The 15,995-nt window shown below is 40.6% G+C and overlaps 13 non-coding genes across 13 annotated transcripts; all 13 read left to right on the top strand.

The window, feature by feature from the left end:
- Positions 1-784: 784 nt before the first annotated feature.
- Positions 785-857, top strand: trnat-ugu (transfer RNA threonine (anticodon UGU)). Its single transcript has one exon. It is a non-coding gene; the product is annotated as a tRNA-Thr (tRNA).
- Positions 858-2,003: 1,146 nt separating this feature from the next.
- Positions 2,004-2,076, top strand: trnat-ugu (transfer RNA threonine (anticodon UGU)). The gene has a single exon. It is a non-coding gene; the product is annotated as a tRNA-Thr (tRNA).
- A 1,146-nt stretch (positions 2,077-3,222) lies between these two features.
- On the top strand, positions 3,223-3,295 carry trnat-ugu (transfer RNA threonine (anticodon UGU)). The gene has a single exon. It is a non-coding gene; the product is annotated as a tRNA-Thr (tRNA).
- A 1,146-nt stretch (positions 3,296-4,441) lies between these two features.
- trnat-ugu (transfer RNA threonine (anticodon UGU)) lies at positions 4,442-4,514 on the top strand. The gene has a single exon. It is a non-coding gene; the product is annotated as a tRNA-Thr (tRNA).
- Positions 4,515-5,661: 1,147 nt separating this feature from the next.
- On the top strand, positions 5,662-5,734 carry trnat-ugu (transfer RNA threonine (anticodon UGU)). Its single transcript has one exon. It is a non-coding gene; the product is annotated as a tRNA-Thr (tRNA).
- Positions 5,735-6,880: 1,146 nt separating this feature from the next.
- On the top strand, positions 6,881-6,953 carry trnat-ugu (transfer RNA threonine (anticodon UGU)). Its single transcript has one exon. It is a non-coding gene; the product is annotated as a tRNA-Thr (tRNA).
- A 1,146-nt stretch (positions 6,954-8,099) lies between these two features.
- trnat-ugu (transfer RNA threonine (anticodon UGU)) lies at positions 8,100-8,172 on the top strand. Its single transcript has one exon. It is a non-coding gene; the product is annotated as a tRNA-Thr (tRNA).
- Positions 8,173-9,318: 1,146 nt separating this feature from the next.
- trnat-ugu (transfer RNA threonine (anticodon UGU)) lies at positions 9,319-9,391 on the top strand. The gene has a single exon. It is a non-coding gene; the product is annotated as a tRNA-Thr (tRNA).
- Positions 9,392-10,537: 1,146 nt separating this feature from the next.
- trnat-ugu (transfer RNA threonine (anticodon UGU)) lies at positions 10,538-10,610 on the top strand. Its single transcript has one exon. It is a non-coding gene; the product is annotated as a tRNA-Thr (tRNA).
- Positions 10,611-11,756: 1,146 nt separating this feature from the next.
- On the top strand, positions 11,757-11,829 carry trnat-ugu (transfer RNA threonine (anticodon UGU)). The gene has a single exon. It is a non-coding gene; the product is annotated as a tRNA-Thr (tRNA).
- Positions 11,830-12,975: 1,146 nt separating this feature from the next.
- trnat-ugu (transfer RNA threonine (anticodon UGU)) lies at positions 12,976-13,048 on the top strand. Its single transcript has one exon. It is a non-coding gene; the product is annotated as a tRNA-Thr (tRNA).
- A 1,146-nt stretch (positions 13,049-14,194) lies between these two features.
- On the top strand, positions 14,195-14,267 carry trnat-ugu (transfer RNA threonine (anticodon UGU)). Its single transcript has one exon. It is a non-coding gene; the product is annotated as a tRNA-Thr (tRNA).
- Positions 14,268-15,413: 1,146 nt separating this feature from the next.
- On the top strand, positions 15,414-15,486 carry trnat-ugu (transfer RNA threonine (anticodon UGU)). Its single transcript has one exon. It is a non-coding gene; the product is annotated as a tRNA-Thr (tRNA).
- The last annotated feature ends 509 nt before the right edge of the window (positions 15,487-15,995 follow it).

Genomic DNA, 15,995 nt, shown 5'->3' with positions numbered 1-15,995 from the left:
AAACACGTGTTTTCACACAGCAAAGAAATTCAACCAGAGACTTAGACCTCCTGTTTTGGTAGGACCAAATTTTGGTTCTTTGGTCTAAAACGTCCAGCGCAACTTTCACACCCACTATTTTGGTCATTTATAAGTTGTATTGGAACAAACTGAAATGTCTGAACCAACTCACTCCACCTTCCCACTGACCATACAAGGTTTTTGTGAGAGCGACCAGATTTTACTGTCCATATCTCCACATAACCACTGACTTTGTTTTGGGGAGTTGGAAGAACATCATCGGTAGACCCAAATTTGATGTGATTTGGATCCAATACCCATGAGTCTTGTCTGTCTTTAGTTGACATCTCACCATTTCTCAAACTGTCTAGGTGTGTTTGAAACAGCTGAACATTTTTTTACTTGTTCAAGCTCACCTTGAAGTTGATCCAAAAGCTAGCACAGTAGACCAGTCCACAATGCCATGTAGAGCACTTGTGAGGTGTAGTAGTCGGTGTTACTTATTCTACCACCTTCCAGTGCCAAAGTCAAGCAAATTTCGAGTCGTTTTAGCTGTATACAAGTATACTGTGACACAAAATGACACTGTAACAATTTCAGAGGATATATACATTTAGAGGTAAATTATTCAGTGTTTTTATAAATGGTGTGACTTTTGGGTGATATAATATATCAGTGCTGCATTAGCATAGTTAAATACCTACCAGACGGTGCAGATGTGGTTGTGTGTATGTGAATGGGTGAGCCCTTCATGATGACACATAACTATAATGCTTACAGGTAAGGCTCCATAGCTCAGTGGTTAGAGCACTGGTCTTGTAAACCAGGGGTTGCGAGTTCAATTCTCGCTGGGGCCTTTAGGATCTTTTGAGGTCAGAAAAGAGGACATCCAAAGAAAGGTCAGTCTACAAACAAACCGGCATAGTATAAAGTATGAAAAGCTTGCTTACAATAGTAAGTGAATTATAAGCAAAATGCTGTTCATTGGGCGCAGTTGTCCGCACTCTCCATGCATGATCGGTGTCACCTGTTCAACAATATCATGATGCATCTGCCCAAATAATCTGTCTTCTTCTTGACTTCAACCAAAGATTATCTCTTTCACCTTCTTCTGATAACTCTCGTTTTGCTACTCTTAGCCAATACCCTGCATAATACAATATCATAGTCATAGCCTTCCCACAACTGCCTGTAATTGGTCCAAAGGTTTGACCTATCCAAACACGTGTTTTCACACAGCAAAGAAATTCAACCATAGACTTAGACCTCCTGTTTTGGTAGGACCAAATTTTGGTTCTTTGGTCTAAAACGTCCAGCGCAACTTTCACACCCACTATTTTGGTCATTTATAAGTTGTATTGGAACAAACTGAAATGTCTGAACCAACTCACTCCACCTTCCCACTGACCATACAAGGTTTTTGTGAGAGCGACCAGATTTTACTGCCCATATCTCCACATAACCACTGACTTTGTTTTGGGGAGTTGGAAGAACATCATCGGTAGATCCAAATTTGATGTGATTTGGATCCAATACCCATGAGTCTTGTCTGTCTTTAGTTGACATCTCACCATTTCTCAAACTGTCTAGGTGTGTTTGAAACAGCTGAACATTTTTTGACTTGTTCAAGCTCACCTTGAAGTTGATCCAAAAGCTAGCACAGTAGACCAGTCCACAATGCCATGTAGAGCACTTGTGAGGTGTAGTAGTCGGTGTTACTTATTCTACCACCTTCCAGTGCCAAAGTCAAGCAAATTTCGAGTCGTTTTAGCTGTATACAAGTATACTGTGACACAAAATGACACTGTAACAATTTCAGAGGATATATACATTTAGAGGTAAATTATTCAGTGTTTTTATAAATGGTGTGACTTTTGGGTGATATAATATATCAGTGCTGCATTAGCATAGTTAAATACCTACCAGACGGTGCAGATGTGGTTGTGTGTATGTGAATGGGTGAGCCCTTCATGATGACACATAACTATAACGCTTACAGGTAAGGCTCCATAGCTCAGTGGTTAGAGCACTGGTCTTGTAAACCAGGGGTCGCGAGTTCAATTCTCGCTGGGGCCTTTAGGAACTTTTGAGGTCAGAAAAGAGGACATCCAAAGAGAGGTCAGGCTACAAACAAACCGGCATAGTATAAAGTATGAAAAGCTTGCTTACAATAGTAAGTGAATTATAAGCAAAATGCCGTTCATTGGGCGCAGTTGTCCGCGCTCTCAATGCATGATCGGTGTCACCGGTTCAACAATATCATGATGCATCTGCCCAAATAATCTGTCTTCTTCTTGACTTCAACCACAGATTATCTCTTTCACCTTCTTCTGATAACTCTCGTTTTGCTACTCTTAGCCAATACCCTGCATAATACAATATCATAGTAATAGCCTTCCCACAACTGCCTGTAATTGGTCCAAAGGTTTGACCTCTCCAAACACGTGTTTTCACACAGCAAAGAAAGTCAACCAGAGACTTAGACCTCCTGTTTTGGTAGGACCAAATTTTGGTTCTTTGGTCTAAAACGTCCAGCGCAACTTTCACACCCACTATTTTGGTCATTTATAAGTTGTATTGGAACAAACTGAAATGTCTGAACCAACTCACTCCACCTTCCCACTGACCATACAAGGTTTTTGTGAGAGCGACCAGATTTTACTGCCCATATCTCCACATAACCACTGACTTTGTTTTGGGGAGTTGGAAGAACATCATCGGTAGACCCAAATTTGATGTGATTTGGATCCAATACCCATGAGTCTTGTCTGTCTTTAGTTGACATCTCACCATTTCTCAAACTGTCTAGGTGTGTTTGAAACAGCTGAACATTTTTTGACTTGTTCAAGCTCACCTTGAAGTTGATCCAAAAGCTAGCACAGTAGACCAGTCCACAATGCCATGTAGAGCACTTGTGAGGTGTAGTAGTCGGTGTTACTTATTCTACCACCTTCCAGTGCCAAAGTCAAGCAAATTTCGAGTCGTTTTAGCTGTATACAAGTATACTGTGACACAGAATGACACTGTAACAATTTCAGAGGATATATACATTTAGAGGTAAATTATTCAGTGTTTTTATAAATGGTGTGACTTTTGGGTGATATAATATATCACTGCTGCATTAGCATAGTTAAATACCTACCAGACGGTGCAGATGTGGTTGTGTGTATGTGAATGGGTGAGCCCTTCATGATGACACATAACTATAACGCTTACAGGTAAGGCTCCATAGCTCAGTGGTTAGAGCACTGGTCTTGTAAACCAGGGGTCGCGAGTTCAATTCTTGCTGGGGCCTTTAGGAACTTTTGAGGTCAGAAAAGAGGACATCCAAAGAAAGGTCAGTCTACAAACAAACCGGCATAGTATAAAGTATGAAAAGCTTGCTTACAATAGTAAGTGAATTATAAGCAAAATGCCGTTCATTGGGCGCAGTTGTCCGCACTCTCCATGCATGATCGGTGTCACCTGTTCAACAATATCATGATGCATCTGCCCAAATAATCTGTCTTCTTCTTGACTTCAACCAAAGATTATCTCTTTCACCTTCTTCTGATAACTCTCGTTTTGCTACTCTTAGCCAATACCCTGCATAATACAATATCATAGTCATAGCCTTCCCACAACTGCCTGTAATTGGTCCAAAGGTTTGACCTATCCAAACACGTGTTTTCACACAGCAAAGAAATTCAACCATAGACTTAGACCTCCTGTTTTGGTAGGACCAAATTTTGGTTCTTTGGTCTAAAACGTCCAGCGCAACTTTCACACCCACTATTTTGGTCATTTATAAGTTGTATTGGAACAAACTGAAATGTCTGAACCAACTCACTCCACCTTCCCACTGACCATACAAGGTTTTTGTGAGAGCGACCAGATTTTACTGCCCATATCTCCACATAACCACTGACTTTGTTTTGGGGAGTTGGAAGAACATTATCGGTAGATCCAAATTTGATGTGATTTGGATCCAATACCCATGAGTCTTGTCTGTCTTTAGTTGACATCTCACCATTTCTCAAACTGTCTAGGTGTGTTTGAAACAGCTGAACATTTTTTTACTTGTTCAAGCTCACCTTGAAGTTGATCCAAAAGCTAGCACAGTAGACCAGTCCACAATGCCATGTAGAGCACTTGTGAGGTGTAGTAGTCGGTGTTACTTATTCTACCACCTTCCAGTGCCAAAGTCAAGCAAATTTCGAGTCGTTTTAGCTGTATACAAGTATACTGTGACACAAAATGACACTGTAACAATTTCAGAGGATATATACATTTAGAGGTAAATTATTCAGTGTTTTTATAAATGGTGTGACTTTTGGGTGATAGAATATATTACTGTTGCATTAGCATAGTTAAATACCTACCAGACGGTGCAGATGTGGTTGTGTGTATGTGAATGGGTGAGCCCTTCATGATGACACATAACTATAATGCTTACAGGTAAGGCTCCATAGCTCAGTGGTTAGAGCACTGGTCTTGTAAACCAGGGGTTGCGAGTTCAATTCTCGCTGGGTCCTTTAGGAACTTTTGAGGTCAGAAAAGAGGACATCCAAAGAAAGGTCAGTCTACAAACAAACCGGCATAGTATAAAGTATGAAAAGCTTGCTTACAATAGTAAGTGAATTATAAGCAAAATGCTGTTCATTGGGCGCAGTTGTCCGCACTCTCCATGCATGATCGGTGTCACCTGTTCAACAATATCATGATGCATCTGCCCAAATAATCTGTCTTCTTCTTGACTTCAACCAAAGATTATCTCTTTCACCTTCTTCTGATAACTCTCGTTTTGCTACTCTTAGCCAATACCCTGCATAATACAATATCATAGTCATAGCCTTCCCACAACTGCCTGTAATTGGTCCAAAGGTTTGACCTATCCAAACACGTGTTTTCACACAGCAAAGAAATTCAACCATAGACTTAGACCTCCTGTTTTGGTAGGACCAAATTTTGGTTCTTTGGTCTAAAACGTCCAGCGCAACTTTCACACCCACTATTTTGGTCATTTATAAGTTGTATTGGAACAAACTGAAATGTCTGAACCAACTCACTCCACCTTCCCACTGACCATACAAGGTTTTTTGTGAGAGCGACCAGATTTTACTGCCCATATCTCCACATAACCACTGACTTTGTTTTGGGGAGTTGGAAGAACATCATCGGTAGATCCAAATTTGATGTGATTTGGATCCAATACCCATGAGTCTTGTCTGTCTTTAGTTGACATCTCACCATTTCTCAAACTGTCTAGGTGTGTTTGAAACAGCTGAACATTTTTTTACTTGTTCAAGCTCACCTTGAAGTTGATCCAAAAGCTAGCACAGTAGACCAGTCCACAATGCCATGTAGAGCACTTGTGAGGTGTAGTAGTCGGTGTTACTTATTCTACCACCTTCCAGTGCCAAAGTCAAGCAAATTTCGAGTCGTTTTAGCTGTATACAAGTATACTGTGACACAAAATGACACTGTAACAATTTCAGAGGATATATACATTTAGAGGTAAATTATTCAGTGTTTTTATAAATGGTGTGACTTTTGGGTGATAGAATATATCACTGCTGCATTAGCATAGTTAAATACCTACCAGACGGTGCAGATGTGGTTGTGTGTATGTGAATGGGTGAGCCCTTCATGATGACACATAACTATAACGCTTACAGGTAAGGCTCCATAGCTCAGTGGTTAGAGCACTGGTCTTGTAAACCAGGGGTCGCGAGTTCAATTCTCGCTGGGGCCTTTAGGAACTTTTGAGGTCAGAAAAGAGGACATCCAAAGAAAGGTCAGGCTACAAACAAACCGGCATAGTATAAAGTATGAAAAGCTTGCTTACAATAGTAAGTGAATTATAAGCAAAATGCCGTTCATTGGGCGCAGTTGTCCGCGCTCTCAATGCATGATCGGTGTCACCGGTTCAACAATATCATGATGCATCTGCCCAAATAATCTGTCTTCTTCTTGACTTCAACCACAGATTATCTCTTTCACCTTCTTTTGATAACTCTCGTTTTGCTACTCTTAGCCAATACCCTGCATAATACAATATCATAGTAATAGCCTTCCCACAACTGCCTGTAATTGGTCCAAAGGTTTGACCTCTCCAAACACGTGTTTTCACACAGCAAAGAAAGTCAACCAGAGACTTAGACCTCCTGTTTTGGTAGGACCAAATTTTGGTTCTTTGGTCTAAAACGTCCAGCGCAACTTTCACACCCACTATTTTGGTCATTTATAAGTTGTATTGGAACAAACTGAAATGTCTGAACCAACTCACTCCACCTTCCCACTGACCATACAAGGTTTTTGTGAGAGCGACCAGATTTTACTGCCCATATCTCCACATAACCACTGACTTTGTTTTGGGGAGTTGGAAGAACATCATCGGTAGACCCAAATTTGATGTGATTTGGATCCAATACCCATGAGTCTTGTCTGTCTTTAGTTGACATCTCACCATTTCTCAAACTGTCTAGGTGTGTTTGAAACAGCTGAACATTTTTTGACTTGTTCAAGCTCACCTTGAAGTTGATCCAAAAGCTAGCACAGTAGACCAGTCCACAATGCCATGTAGAGCACTTGTGAGGTGTAGTAGTCGGTGTTACTTATTCTACCACCTTCCAGTGCCAAAGTCAAGCAAATTTCGAGTCGTTTTAGCTGTATACAAGTATACTGTGACACAGAATGACACTGTAACAATTTCAGAGGATATATACATTTAGAGGTAAATTATTCAGTGTTTTTATAAATGGTGTGACTTTTGGGTGATATAATATATCACTGCTGCATTAGCATAGTTAAATACCTACCAGACGGTGCAGATGTGGTTGTGTGTATGTGAATGGGTGAGCCCTTCATGATGACACATAACTATAACGCTTACAGGTAAGGCTCCATAGCTCAGTGGTTAGAGCACTGGTCTTGTAAACCAGGGGTCGCGAGTTCAATTCTCGCTGGGGCCTTTAGGAACTTTTGAGGTCAGAAAAGAGGACATCCAAAGAAAGGTCAGGCTACAAACAAACCGGCATAGTATAAAGTATGAAAAGCTTGCTTACAATAGTAAGTGAATTATAAGCAAAATGCCGTTCATTGGGCGCAGTTGTCCGCGCTCTCAATGCATGATCGGTGTCACCGGTTCAACAATATCATGATGCATCTGCCCAAATAATCTGTCTTCTTCTTGACTTCAACCACAGATTATCTCTTTCACCTTCTTCTGATAACTCTCGTTTTGCTACTCTTAGCCAATACCCTGCATAATACAATATCATAGTAATAGCCTTCCCACAACTGCCTGTAATTGGTCCAAAGGTTTGACCTCTCCAAACACGTGTTTTCACACAGCAAAGAAAGTCAACCAGAGACTTAGACCTCCTGTTTTGGTAGGACCAAATTTTGGTTCTTTGGTCTAAAACGTCCAGCGCAACTTTCACACCCACTATTTTGGTCATTTATAAGTTGTATTGGAACAAACTGAAATGTCTGAACCAACTCACTCCACCTTCCCACTGACCATACAAGGTTTTTGTGAGAGCGACCAGATTTTACTGCCCATATCTCCACATAACCACTGACTTTGTTTTGGGGAGTTGGAAGAACATCATCGGTAGACCCAAATTTGATGTGATTTGGATCCAATACCCATGAGTCTTGTCTGTCTTTAGTTGACATCTCACCATTTCTCAAACTGTCTAGGTGTGTTTGAAACAGCTGAACATTTTTTGACTTGTTCAAGCTCACCTTGAAGTTGATCCAAAAGCTAGCACAGTAGACCAGTCCACAATGCCATGTAGAGCACTTGTGAGGTGTAGTAGTCGGTGTTACTTATTCTACCACCTTCCAGTGCCAAAGTCAAGCAAATTTCGAGTCGTTTTAGCTGTATACAAGTATACTGTGACACAGAATGACACTGTAACAATTTCAGAGGATATATACATTTAGAGGTAAATTATTCAGTGTTTTTATAAATGGTGTGACTTTTGGGTGATATAATATATCACTGCTGCATTAGCATAGTTAAATACCTACCAGACGGTGCAGATGTGGTTGTGTGTATGTGAATGGGTGAGCCCTTCATGATGACACATAACTATAACGCTTACAGGTAAGGCTCCATAGCTCAGTGGTTAGAGCACTGGTCTTGTAAACCAGGGGTCGCGAGTTCAATTCTCGCTGGGGCCTTTAGGAACTTTTGAGGTCAGAAAAGAGGACATCCAAAGAAAGGTCAGTCTACAAACAAACCGGCATAGTATAAAGTATGAAAAGCTTGCTTACAATAGTAAGTGAATTATAAGCAAAATGCCGTTCATTGGGCGCAGTTGTCCGCACTCTCCATGCATGATCGGTGTCACCTGTTCAACAATATCATGATGCATCTGCCCAAATAATCTGTCTTCTTCTTGACTTCAACCAAAGATTATCTCTTTCACCTTCTTCTGATAACTCTCGTTTTGCTACTCTTAGCCAATACCCTGCATAATACAATATCATAGTCATAGCCTTCCCACAACTGCCTGTAATTGGTCCAAAGGTTTGACCTATCCAAACACGTGTTTTCACACAGCAAAGAAATTCAACCATAGACTTAGACCTCCTGTTTTGGTAGGACCAAATTTTGGTTCTTTGGTCTAAAACGTCCAGCGCAACTTTCACACCCACTATTTTGGTCATTTATAAGTTGTATTGGAACAAACTGAAATGTCTGAACCAACTCACTCCACCTTCCCACTGACCATACAAGGTTTTTGTGAGAGCGACCAGATTTTACTGCCCATATCTCCACATAACCACTGACTTTGTTTTGGGGAGTTGGAAGAACATCATCGGTAGATCCAAATTTGATGTGATTTGGATCCAATACCCATGAGTCTTGTCTGTCTTTAGTTGACATCTCACCATTTCTCAAACTGTCTAGGTGTGTTTGAAACAGCTGAACATTTTTTGACTTGTTCAAGCTCACCTTGAAGTTGATCCAAAAGCTAGCACAGTAGACCAGTCCACAATGCCATGTAGAGCACTTGTGAGGTGTAGTAGTCGGTGTTACTTATTCTACCACCTTCCAGTGCCAAAGTCAAGCAAATTTCGAGTCGTTTTAGCTGTATACAAGTATACTGTGACACAAAATGACACTGTAACAATTTCAGAGGATATATACATTTAGAGGTAAATTATTCAGTGTTTTTATAAATGGTGTGACTTTTGGGTGATAGAATATATTACTGTTGCATTAGCATAGTTAAATACCTACCAGACGGTGCAGATGTGGTTGTGTGTATGTGAATGGGTGAGCCCTTCATGATGACACATAACTATAACGCTTACAGGTAAGGCTCCATAGCTCAGTGGTTAGAGCACTGGTCTTGTAAACCAGGGGTCGCGAGTTCAATTCTCGCTGGGGCCTTTAGGAACTTTTGAGGTCAGAAAAGAGGACATCCAAAGAAAGGTCAGGCTACAAACAAACCGGCATAGTATAAAGTATGAAAAGCTTGCTTACAATAGTAAGTGAATTATAAGCAAAATGCCGTTCATTGGGTGCAGTTGTCCGCGCTCTCAATGCATGATCGGTGTCACCGGTTCAACAATATCATGATGCATCTGCCCAAATAATCTGTCTTCTTCTTGACTTCAACCACAGATTATCTCTTTCACCTTCTTCTGATAACTCTCGTTTTGCTACTCTTAGCCAATACCCTGCATAATACAATATCATAGTAATAGCCTTCCCACAACTGCCTGTAATTGGTACAAAGGTGTGACCTCTCCAAACACGTGTTTTCACACAGCAAAGAAATTCAACCAGAGACTTAGACCTCCTGTTTTGGTAGGACCAAATTTTGGTTCTTTGGTCTAAAACGTCCAGCGCAACTTTCACACCCACTATTTTGGTCATTTATAAGTTGTATTGGAACAAACTGAAATGTCTGAACCAACTCACTCCACCTTCCCACTGACCATACAAGGTTTTTGTGAGAGCGACCAGATTTTACTGTCCATATCTCCACATAACCACTGACTTTGTTTTGGGGAGTTGGAAGAACATCATCGGTAGACCCAAATTTGATGTGATTTGGATCCAATACCCATGAGTCTTGTCTGTCTTTAGTTGACATCTCACCATTTCTCAAACTGTCTAGGTGTGTTTGAAACAGCTGAACATTTTTTTACTTGTTCAAGCTCACCTTGAAGTTGATCCAAAAGCTAGCACAGTAGACCAGTCCACAATGCCATGTAGAGCACTTGTGAGGTGTAGTAGTCGGTGTTACTTATTCTACCACCTTCCAGTGCCAAAGTCAAGCAAATTTCGAGTCGTTTTAGCTGTATACAAGTATACTGTGACACAAAATGACACTGTAACAATTTCAGAGGATATATACATTTAGAGGTAAATTATTCAGTGTTTTTATAAATGGTGTGACTTTTGGGTGATATAATATATCAGTGCTGCATTAGCATAGTTAAATACCTACCAGACGGTGCAGATGTGGTTGTGTGTATGTGAATGGGTGAGCCCTTCATGATGACACATAACTATAATGCTTACAGGTAAGGCTCCATAGCTCAGTGGTTAGAGCACTGGTCTTGTAAACCAGGGGTTGCGAGTTCAATTCTCGCTGGGGCCTTTAGGAACTTTTGAGGTCAGAAAAGAGGACATCCAAAGAAAGGTCAGTCTACAAACAAACCGGCATAGTATAAAGTATGAAAAGCTTGCTTACAATAGTAAGTGAATTATAAGCAAAATGCTGTTCATTGGGCGCAGTTGTCCGCACTCTCCATGCATGATCGGTGTCACCTGTTCAACAATATCATGATGCATCTGCCCAAATAATCTGTCTTCTTCTTGACTTCAACCAAAGATTATCTCTTTCACCTTCTTCTGATAACTCTCGTTTTGCTACTCTTAGCCAATACCCTGCATAATACAATATCATAGTCATAGCCTTCCCACAACTGCCTGTAATTGGTCCAAAGGTTTGACCTATCCAAACACGTGTTTTCACACAGCAAAGAAATTCAACCATAGACTTAGACCTCCTGTTTTGGTAGGACCAAATTTTGGTTCTTTGGTCTAAAACGTCCAGCGCAACTTTCACACCCACTATTTTGGTCATTTATAAGTTGTATTGGAACAAACTGAAATGTCTGAACCAACTCACTCCACCTTCCCACTGACCATACAAGGTTTTTGTGAGAGCGACCAGATTTTACTGCCCATATCTCCACATAACCACTGACTTTGTTTTGGGGAGTTGGAAGAACATCATCGGTAGATCCAAATTTGATGTGATTTGGATCCAATACCCATGAGTCTTGTCTGTCTTTAGTTGACATCTCACCATTTCTCAAACTGTCTAGGTGTGTTTGAAACAGCTGAACATTTTTTGACTTGTTCAAGCTCACCTTGAAGTTGATCCAAAAGCTAGCACAGTAGACCAGTCCACAATGCCATGTAGAGCACTTGTGAGGTGTAGTAGTCGGTGTTACTTATTCTACCACCTTCCAGTGCCAAAGTCAAGCAAATTTCGAGTCGTTTTAGCTGTATACAAGTATACTGTGACACAAAATGACACTGTAACAATTTCAGAGGATATATACATTTAGAGGTAAATTATTCAGTGTTTTTATAAATGGTGTGACTTTTGGGTGATAGAATATATCACTGCTGCATTAGCATAGTTAAATACCTACCAGACGGTGCAGATGTGGTTGTGTGTATGTGAATGGGTGAGCCCTTCATGATGACACATAACTATAACGCTTACAGGTAAGGCTCCATAGCTCAGTGGTTAGAGCACTGGTCTTGTAAACCAGGGGTCGCGAGTTCAATTCTCGCTGGGGCCTTTAGGAACTTTTGAGGTCAGAAAAGAGGACATCCAAAGAAAGGTCAGGCTACAAACAAACCGGCATAGTATAAAGTATGAAAAGCTTGCTTACAATAGTAAGTGAATTATAAGCAAAATGCCGTTCATTGGGTGCAGTTGTCCGCGCTCTCAATGCATGATCGGTGTCACCGGTTCAACAATATCATGATGCATCTGCCCAAATAATCTGTCTTCTTCTTGACTTCAACCACAGATTATCTCTTTCACCTTCTTCTGATAACTCTCGTTTTGCTACTCTTAGCCAATACCCTGCATAATACAATATCATAGTAATAGCCTTCCCACAACTGCCTGTAATTGGTACAAAGGTGTGACCTCTCCAAACACGTGTTTTCACACAGCAAAGAAATTCAACCAGAGACTTAGACCTCCTGTTTTGGTAGGACCAAATTTTGGTTCTTTGGTCTAAAACGTCCAGCGCAACTTTCACACCCACTATTTTGGTCATTTATAAGTTGTATTGGAACAAACTGAAATGTCTGAACCAACTCACTCCACCTTCCCACTGACCATACAAGGTTTTTGTGAGAGCGACCAGATTTTACTGTCCATATCTCCACATAACCACTGACTTTGTTTTGGGGAGTTGGAAGAACATCATCGGTAGACCCAAATTTGATGTGATTTGGATCCAATACCCATGAGTCTTGTCTGTCTTTAGTTGACATCTCACCATTTCTCAAACTGTCTAGGTGTGTTTGAAACAGCTGAACATTTTTTTACTTGTTCAAGCTCACCTTGAAGTTGATCCAAAAGCTAGCACAGTAGACCAGTCCACAATGCCATGTAGAGCACTTGTGAGGTGTAGTAGTCGGTGTTACTTATTCTACCACCTTCCAGTGCCAAAGTCAAGCAAATTTCGAGTCGTTTTAGCTGTATACAAGTATACTGTGACACAAAATGACACTGTAACAATTTCAGAGGATATATACATTTAGAGGTAAATTATTCAGTGTTTTTATAAATGGTGTGACTTTTGGGTGATATAATATATCAGTGCTGCATTAGCATAGTTAAATACCTACCAGACGGTGCAGATGTGGTTGTGTGTATGTGAATGGGTGAGCCCTTCATGATGACACATAACTATAATGCTTACAGGTAAGGCTCCATAGCTCAGTGGTTAGAGCACTGGTCTTGTAAACCAGGGGTTGCGAGTTCAATTCTCGCTGGGGCCTTTAGGAACTTTTGAGGTCAGAAAAGAGGACATCCAAAGAAAGGTCAGTCTACAAACAAACCGGCATAGTATAAAGTATGAAAAGCTTGCTTACAATAGTAAGTGAATTATAAGCAAAATGCTGTTCATTGGGCGCAGTTGTCCGCACTCTCCATGCATGATCGGTGTCACCTGTTCAACAATATCATGATGCATCTGCCCAAATAATCTGTCTTCTTCTTGACTTCAACCAAAGATTATCTCTTTCACCTTCTTCTGATAACTCTCGTTTTGCTACTCTTAGCCAATACCCTGCATAATACAATATCATAGTCATAGCCTTCCCACAACTGCCTGTAATTGGTCCAAAGGTTTGACCTATCCAAACACGTGTTTTCACACAGCAAAGAAATTCAACCATAGACTTAGACCTCCTGTTTTGGTAGGACCAAATTTTGGTTCTTTGGTCTAAAACGTCCAGCGCAACTTTCACACCCACTATTTTGGTCATTTATAAGTTGTATTGGAACAAACTGAAATGTCTGAACCAACTCACTCCACCTTCCCACTGACCATACAAGGTTTTTGTGAGAGCGACCAGATTTTACTGCCCATATCTCCACATAACCACTGACTTTGTTTTGGGGAGTTGGAAGAACATCATCGGTAGATCCAAATTTGATGTGATTTGGATCCAATACCCATGAGTCTTGTCTGTCTTTAGTTGACATCTCACCATTTCTCAAACTGTCTAGGTGTGTTTGAAACAGCTGAACATTTTTTGACTTGTTCAAGCTCACCTTGAAGTTGATCCAAAAGCTAGCACAGTAGACCAGTCCACAATGCCATGTAGAGCACTTGTGAGGTGTAGTAGTCGGTGTTACTTATTCTACCACCTTCCAGTGCCAAAGTCAAGCAAATTTCGAGTCGTTTTAGCTGTATACAAGTATACTGTGACACAAAATGACACTGTAACAATTTCAGAGGATATATACATTTAGAGGTAAATTATTCAGTGTTTTTATAAATGGTGTGACTTTTGGGTGATAGAATATATCACTGCTGCATTAGCATAGTTAAATACCTACCAGACGGTGCAGATGTGGTTGTGTGTATGTGAATGGGTGAGCCCTTCATGATGACACATAACTATAACGCTTACAGGTAAGGCTCCATAGCTCAGTGGTTAGAGCACTGGTCTTGTAAACCAGGGGTCGCGAGTTCAATTCTCGCTGGGGCCTTTAGGAACTTTTGAGGTCAGAAAAGAGGACATCCAAAGAAAGGTCAGGCTACAAACAAACCGGCATAGTATAAAGTATGAAAAGCTTGCTTACTAGAGTAAGTGAATTATAAGCAAAATGCCGTTCATTGGGCGCAGTTGTCCGCGCTCTCAATGCATGATCGGTGTCACCGGTTCAACAATATCATGATGCATCTGCCCAAATAATCTGTCTTCTTCTTGACTTCAACCACAGATTATCTCTTTCACCTTCTTCTGATAACTCTCGTTTTGCTACTCTTAGCCAATACCCTGCATAATACAATATCATAGTAATAGCCTTCCCACAACTGCCTGTAATTGGTACAAAGGTGTGACCTCTCCAAACACGTGTTTTCACACAGCAAAGAAATTCAACCAGAGACTTAGACCTCCTGTTTTGGTAGGACCAAATTTTGGTTCTTTGGTCTAAAACGTCCAGCGCAACTTTCACACCCACTATTTTGGTCATTTATAAGTTGTATTGGAACAAACTGAAATGTCTGAACCAACTCACTCCACCTTCCCACTGACCATACAAGGTTTTTGTGAGAGCGACCAGATTTTACTGTCCATATCTCCACATAACCACTGACTTTGTTTTGGGGAGTTGGAAGAACATCATCGGTAGACCCAAATTTGATGTGATTTGGATCCAATACCCATGAGTCTTGTCTGTCTTTAGTTGACATCTCACCATTTCTCAAACTGTCTAGGTGTGTTTGAAACAGCTGAACATTTTTTTACTTGTTCAAGCTCACCTTGAAGTTGATCCAAAAGCTAGCACAGTAGACCAGTCCACAATGCCATGTAGAGCACTTGTGAGGTGTAGTAGTCGGTGTTACTTATTCTACCACCTTCCAGTGCCAAAGTCAAGCAAATTTCGAGTCGTTTTAGCTGTATACAAGTATACTGTGACACAAAATGACACTGTAACAATTTCAGAGGATATATACATTTAGAGGTAAATTATTCAGTGTTTTTATAAATGGTGTGACTTTTGGGTGATATAATATATCAGTGCTGCATTAGCATAGTTAAATACCTACCAGACGGTGCAGATGTGGTTGTGTGTATGTGAATGGGTGAGCCCTTCATGATGACACATAACTATAATGCTTACAGGTAAGGCTCCATAGCTCAGTGGTTAGAGCACTGGTCTTGTAAACCAGGGGTTGCGAGTTCAATTCTCGCTGGGGCCTTTAGGAACTTTTGAGGTCAGAAAAGAGGACATCCAAAGAAAGGTCAGTCTACAAACAAACCGGCATAGTATAAAGTATGAAAAGCTTGCTTACAATAGTAAGTGAATTATAAGCAAAATGCTGTTCATTGGGCGCAGTTGTCCGCACTCTCCATGCATGATCGGTGTCACCTGTTCAACAATATCATGATGCATCTGCCCAAATAATCTGTCTTCTTCTTGACTTCAACCAAAGATTATCTCTTTCACCTTCTTCTGATAACTCTCGTTTTGCTACTCTTAGCCAATACCCTGCATAATACAATATCATAGTCATAGCCTTCCCACAACTGCCTGTAATTGGTCCAAAGGTTTGACCTATCCAAACACGTGTTTTCACACAGCAAAGAAATTCAACCATAGACTTAGACCTCCTGTTTTGGTAGGACCAAATTTTGGTTCTTTGGTCTAAAACGTCCAGCGCAACTTTCACACCCACTATTTTGGTCATTTATAAGTTGTATTGGAACA

Source organism: Brachyhypopomus gauderio, chromosome 7 (genome assembly GCF_052324685.1).
Source record: "Brachyhypopomus gauderio isolate BG-103 chromosome 7, BGAUD_0.2, whole genome shotgun sequence".
Taxonomy (NCBI): domain Eukaryota; kingdom Metazoa; phylum Chordata; class Actinopteri; order Gymnotiformes; family Hypopomidae; genus Brachyhypopomus; species Brachyhypopomus gauderio.
Note: the sequence above shows the minus strand (reverse complement) of the source record. Positions and strands in the feature narration are given on the sequence as shown.